The sequence below is a fragment of the Otolemur garnettii genome, unplaced genomic scaffold (assembly GCF_000181295.1).
Source record: "Otolemur garnettii isolate 467f Iridium unplaced genomic scaffold, OtoGar3 scaffold00007, whole genome shotgun sequence".
Taxonomy (NCBI): Eukaryota; Metazoa; Chordata; class Mammalia; order Primates; family Galagidae; genus Otolemur; species Otolemur garnettii.
Window position 1 is genome coordinate 6844579 of NW_003852402.1, and position 7021 is coordinate 6851599.

The following is a 7021-nucleotide window of genomic DNA, read 5'->3' on the forward strand; positions in this document are numbered from 1 at the left end:
AAAAAAAAAAAAAAAAAAAAAAAAAAGGACTGCTTAGCAGAACAGGATGGGAGGCCTTCAGCCCATCCTTTTACCTCTAGGCTTATCACCTGCTGTGCTCCCTGCCTAGGACGCTTTCTCTTTGCTTGGCTAAATTCTGCTCATTCTTGAAATCTCAGCTAAAATGTCACTTCCTCCAGGAAACTTTCCCTGATCCCCACACCATAGTAGTCTTGGTCACATGTCCCTAATACATGTTGATACCATCTTGTATTCACCTTTAATAGTATTCATCATTCTATTTGATAATTGCTTGTTTCCTCATCTATGTCCACAGACTTTCCATCCCACCCCCAAGGAGACGTGAAGCTCTGTGAGGGCAAGAACTTTAGATCGTTCCATTGTATCCTCACAGTCTACCTCAGTGCTTGGCATTCAGTAAACCCATTTGATTTATATCAATGAGCTAATATGGGTGGCGCCTGTGGCTCAGTGGGTAGGGCGCCGGCCCCATATGCCCAGGGTGGCAGGTTCAGCCCTGGCCAAACTGCAACCAAAAATACCCAGGCGTTGTGGCAAGTGTCTTTAGTCCCAGCTACTTGGGAGGCTGAGGCAAGAGAATCACCTAAGCCCAAGAGCTGGAGGTTGCTATGACGCCATGGCACTCTACCAAGGGCAATAAAGTGAGACTCTGTCTTTAAAAATATATATGTGACCTAATACATGTACATTTCATTTCCCTGCCATCTGGGACAGAATGCTGCCTGCACAGAGGCCCTGCCCCTGGGTCCCCATACAGTCATTTGTTTAGCACCAGAGTATTCCAGATGCTGTTCTTGAGCAGGTCCTGTAACAAGCAGTGTGTAACGTGCACAGGCACTGTCCATCTTAATCAGTGACAATGTGGATGGAGTGTTTCTGTTTCTCCCTGGCTTTTGTATACTCACTTTACTCCTACACTCAGCAGAAAGCTGACTACTGCAGACCTCACTGTACAGTCTCTGCATTTCATGATGAAAAACAAGGCTGATATTCATATCTTCCGCTTATTTTCCATGTTCATACTTCATAAGCCACAAAGTGAGTGCATTAGATATGCCACCAAGCTTGGATTGGAGACATACAGTCATCTGACCCATCTACTCTCCCGTTTGCTGATGAAATCCTGGTGGGAAAATAATCCGCTTCTATATTATGCTAATATCTGTTGAGCCTAATTCATGTCCCAAAATGGCCTTGTGCCCTAATTCAATCTCACACTACCACCTCCTACTCTCATTCATGTCTAGCCAAAACAATTTAAATATCAGTCCAGTCCTGTTTCCCACTGGCTGTCATTAAATCTATGGCCATTGCTCTCTTCCTCCTTACGATGCAGCAAACCTTCTATTTCCATCTAAGCTTCTCCAACAAGTTCATCTTCATATCTTTCTTTGTCTTGTCTTTACACTAGACAAACTGTACATCTTGCAGGTTATTTACATGTTTATAAGAGGATGTGAATAAATATTTGCCCTCCCCTGCCACTTAAAGATGTTGGGAAAATAAGGATAACTATGAGCCAGGTGTGGTGGCAAACACTGTCTTGGCTACTTGGGAGGCTGAGGCAAGATGATGGCTTGCGCCCAGGAGTTGGAGGTTGCTGTGAGCTATGATAATGCCACTGCACTCTAACCTCAATGAGACCCTGTTGCAAAAAAAATGAATAAAAATAAAAGAATAGCTATGAAGGACTTTATATTAAGAAAGGATATAGGGGTGTGCTCAGAGCAAGGGGCCTAAAGAATGGCTCCTCTGTTTATAACATGCCCAACAGGAAACTGGGATCATTGTGATGAGGGGCACAGAACTTGTGGCCTCTCTATCAACAAATTACCTACATGTAAAGAAGAAAAAAACGATAAAATGTATGTGGCGGATGTATGGGTGATGACTGTATAATTCTTTCAACTGTACTGTATGTTTTTAAAATTGCCTAATACAGCCTTCTTAGTAAAGCATCACAAGAATGGAGAAGAATCCAATGTACTCAATCCTAATATGAAGCCAGTAGACGATCTAATACATAAAAGAAAAACTCAAATCAATTTGGGTGGGGGAGCAGTGGAATGAGGGAGAGGGGAGAAAGGAGGGAGATGGGAGGCGGGAGGGAGATGGGAAGCGTATGGTGTATGGCACAACTCTTGGGAGCAGGACACAGTTATAAGAGGGGCTTTATCTAACAAATGCAATCAGTGTAACCTAATTCTTTGTACCCTCAATGAACCTGAGACAATAAAAAGAAATTGCCTAATAAAATATTGAAAAACTAAAAAAAAAAAAAAAAAAAAGGATATAAATTCACTCAGTCCATTGTAAGTGTTATTGTTGGCTCCAAGTGTTTGCTAGATGAATGGATAAATGAAAGAATAAATAAGCAGGGAGCACTCTGAAGCTTTACTGGTATAGAGTGCTGCCCCCTCCAAAATAAGAAAAGAAATAAGATAATCTGTTTTTCTTTCTTTCTCTCTCTCTTTTTTTTTTTTTTTGTAGAGACAAGAGTCTTACTTTATCACCCTCAGTAGAGTGCCATGGTGTCATACAGCTCACAGCAACCTCCAACTCCTGAGCTTAGGCAATTCTCTTGCCTCAGCCTCCCGAGTAGCTGGGACTACAGGCACCCACCACAATGCCCAGCTATTTTTTTGTTGCAGTTTGGCCGAGGCCGGGTTTGAACCTGCCACCCTTGGTATATGGGGCCAGCACCCTACCCACTGAGCCATAAGCACCGCCCTTTTTTTTTTTGAGACAGAGCCTCAAGCTGTCCCCTGGATAGAGTGCCATAGCATCATAGCTCACAGCAACCTCTGACTCCCAGGCTCAAGCGATTCTCCTGCCTCCGCCTCCCAAGTAGCTGGGATTACAGGCACCTGCCACAATGCCCGCATTGTTATTTGGTGGGCTCGGGCTGGATTCGAACCCACCAGCTCAGGTGTATGTGGCTGGTGCCTTAGCCCCTTGAGCCACAGGTGCTGAGCCAATGTGTGCTATCTCTTTTTATTCTTTTTTTTTTTTTCTTTTTTTCCAGTTTTTGGCCGGGACTGGGTTTGAACCCTCCACCTCCGGCATATGGGGCCAGCGCCCTACTCCTTTGAGCCACAGTCACCACCCTGTGCTATCTCTTTTAATACTGCAAGCACCATTACTGTGCCATTTTTTTACAGACTAGGAAACTATCCTGGAAACAGGAAATAGCAGTATCCAATAGAACTTACAGCAGTGATGGACATGTTCTCGATATGCACTGTCCAATAAATAACTGCTAGTCACATGTAACTATTGAGTATTTGAAAAGTTGTTAGAGAAGCTGAGGAATGAATTTGTGCTTTTATTTGAGTTTTAAATTAAATGGCCACATGTAGGGCCAGGCACGGTAGCATACCTGGCCCATAACTGTAATCCTAGCATTCTGGGAGGCCAAAGTGGGTGGATTGCCTGAGCTCATGGGTTTGAGACCAGCCTGAGTTAGAGAGAGACCTTGTCTCTAGAAATAGCCTAGCGTTGTGATGGGCGCTTGTAGTCCCAGCTACTTGAGAGGCTGAGGCAAGAGAATCATTTGAGCCCAAGGATTTGAGGTTGCTGTGAGCTATGACACCATGGCACTCTACCAAAGACAACAAAGTGGAACTCTGTCTCAAAAAATAAATAAATAAATCAGTGGTCACATGTGGCCAGTGGCTACCGTATTGGACAAGTCAGGTTTAGTGTTCTCAGTCTCTGAAAGGTTGCCTATGATCTGGTCTCTGTTACCTCTGCTCATCTCCTACTTTACTCCCTCTCCTTATCCATTCTAGCCACACTGACCTCTGTTACAGTCCTTCAGATCCACCTGGCATGTCCCACTCTGCATGGCTCCCTCTCTTACCGCCTTCAAATCTTTGGTCCAATGTCACCTTCTCACAGAGACTCACCCTGACCATCCCTGAAACTCCCTATTCCTTATTCTTTTGTTCTATATCACTTGCTATTGCTAATATTGTGATTTTTTTTTTTTGAGACAGAGCCTCAAGCTATCCCCCCCCCAGGTAGAGTGCCATGGCATCACACTCACAGCACCCTCCAACTCCTGGGCTCAAGCGAGTCTCCTGCCTCAGCCTCCCAAGTAGCTGGGACCACAGGCGCCCGCCACAACACCTGGCCATTTTTTGGTTGCAGCCATCATTGTTGTTTGGCGGGCCCGGGCTGGGGATTCGAACCTGCCACCTTAGGTGTATGTGGCTGGCACCTCAGCCGCTTGAGCCACAGGCGCCGAGCCAATATTGTGATTTATTATTATTATTGACTGTCTCCTTCCTCTCACCTGGTAAGTGTCATGAAGAGTTTTTTGTCTCCTTGTTTACTGATATATCCCTAGTAACAAGAATAACACCTGGAGGTAGCACCCATAGCTCAGTGGATAGGGCACCAGCCGCATTCACCAGGGCTGGTGAGTTCGAACCCAGCCTTGGCCTGCTAAAACAAAAAAATACCTGGGCGTTGTGGTGGGCACCTGTAGTCCCAGCTACTCAGGAAACTGAGGCAAGATAATTGCTTGAGCCCAAAAGTTTGAGGCTGCTGTGAGCTATGCCGCCATGACATTCCATCAAGGGTAAACAAGTAAGACTGTCTCAATTTAAAAAAATAAAATAAAATAACACCTGGAAGGTAGTAGTCTACTCAGTAAACATTAACTCACCGATTAAACTATTGTAGTAGAGCAGGGGACAGCATTAGAGTGAAAGGAAGAGTCTAAATGTTAGATTGTAAGAAAAGAATATAGGGGCCATGTATTACAGTACTTCATTAGTTTGTAAGACCTGAGTCCAAAATAGCTAGAAGTTTCATTCTTGAAAGATTCCTGAATAGGCGGTGCATGTGGCTTGGTGGGTAGGGTGCCAGCCCCATATATCAAGGGCAGTGGGTTCAAACCTGACCCTGACCAGCTAAAATTGTGGTGGCAACTACAACAAAAAATAGCTGGCCGTTGTGGTGGGCACCTGTAGTCCCAGCTACTGGGGAGGCTGAGGCAAGAGAATCACCTAAGCCCAAGAGCTGGAGGTTGCTGTGAGCTATGACGCCATAGCACTCTACCAAGGGCGACAAAATAAGACTCTGAAGAAAAAAAAAAGACCCCTGAATCATGTGCAGTTACGTGGGCAACTGGGTCAAGGCCCTGTCATGAGAGAGTCAGAAAGAAAAAAATTCCGGTTACAGTGTTTTCTCTAGCAACAAATGTGGCAATCGGGACAGTGAAGTATACCAAATGGGTGGTGTCAGTCAGAAGACAACATGACACAGAATGTCGGTATGCCAGTTAGGCCACAGGGATGTAATATATCACTTTGTAAAAAAGAGGTCTCAAATTTATGTAGAAAGGAAAGTAAACTGTGGGGTAACAAGGCAACAACCAAAAACAAGAATGCCTGATAACATTATAGTTCTGAATGACCTTGCTAAAGAGAAAGGTGTAAAATGGATGATTCTTCTTTGGCTCTTGTTTGATAGAGTCTCTCAGCCTCATTTCCCAATCATGTAGTCTTTTTTTAGAAATAAGGTCTCACTGTTGCCCAGGCTGGAGTACAGAGGTGCAATCATGGCTCACTTTAGCTACAACTCCTAAACTCAAGCAGTCCTCCCACCTCGGCCTCACAAATGAATGGGACTTCAGGCATGTGCCACCATGCCTAGCTAATTTTTTTTTTTTCTCATAGAAATAGAGTCTTGTTATATTGCCCAGGCTGGTCTTAAACTCCTGATCTCAAGCAATCTTTCCTCCTCTGTCTCCCAGAGTTTGAGGTTGCTGTGAGCTATGATGCTGTAGTACTCTACTGGGGACAAGAAAGTGAGACTTTTGTCTAAAAAATAAAAAATAAAATAAAAGGAATAGACAAGGCACAGTGCTCATAGCAGAGTGGTTATGGCACCAGCCACATTCACCAAGGCTGGCAGGTTTGAACCTGGCCCCACCCAGCTAAACAACAATGACAACTGCAACAACAACAACAAAAAATAGCTAGGCATTGTGGCAGGCACTTGAAGTCTCAGCTACTTGGGAAGCTGAGGCAAGAGAATCACTTAAGCCCTAGGGTTTGAGGTTGCTGTGAGCTGTGATGCCACAGCACTCTACTAAGGGCAACATAGTAAGACTCTGTCTCAAAAATAAATAAATAAATAAATTTTTAAAGAGTATGGTTGGAACTGTATTGAACACGTGCAGACTTTACAAAAAAAAAAAAAAAAGGAATATGGCAGCACTGTGGCTCAGAGGAGTAGGGCGCTGGCCCCATATGCCGGAGGTGGCAGGTTCAAACCTCGCCCCGGCCAAAAACTGCAAAAAAAAAAAAAAGGAGTATTAGACAAGGGCAGTGCCTGTGGCTCAAGGAGTGGGGCACCAGCCCCATTTGCCAGAGGTGGTGGGTTCAAACCCAGCTCCAGCCAAAACTGCAAAAAATAAAGGAATAGGCAAGAGAAAGTAAGGGTTCCTAACCTGTCTGGTTTCACTGAATCCCTACATGTCTTCAAGGAATAAATAGGGCCAGGCATGGTGGCTTATGCCTGTAATCCTAGCACTCTGGAAGGCCAAGGCGAGTGAATTGCCTGAGCTCAAAGGTTGCAGAACAGCCTGAGCTAGAGTAAGACCCTGCTTCTCATAATAGCCGGGCCTTGTGGCAGACGCCTGTAGTCCCAGCTACTTGGGAGGCTGAGGCAAGAGAATCGCTTGAGCTCAAAAGTTCAAGGTTACTATGAGCTATGATGCCATGGCACTCTACCAAGAGCAAGAAAATGAAGCTCTGTCTCACAAAAGAAAAAAAGAGGGCTCGGCGCCTGTGGCTCAAGTGGCTAAGGCGCCAGCCACATACACCTAAGATGGCAGGTTCGAATCCAGCCCGGGCCCTTCAAATAACAATAATGGCTGCAACCAAAAAATAGCCAGGCATTTGTGGTGGGCGCCTGTGGTCCCAGCTACTTGGGAGGCTCAGGCAGAAGACTCACTTGAGCCCAGGAGTTGGAGGTTGCTGTGAGC

The 7021-nt window shown here is 45.1% G+C and overlaps 1 protein-coding gene and 1 non-coding gene across 2 annotated transcripts in view; both read left to right on the forward strand.

Annotated features, from left to right (window-relative positions):
* The window catches only part of DESI1 (desumoylating isopeptidase 1), a 33412-nt gene that overhangs the window by 8387 nt on the left and 18004 nt on the right, over positions 1-7021 (forward strand). The gene's annotated exons all lie outside the window — the stretch shown is intronic.
* On the forward strand, positions 1735-1863 carry LOC111723063. The gene has a single exon (XR_002771689.1). It is a non-coding gene; the product is annotated as a small nucleolar RNA SNORA11 (small nucleolar RNA).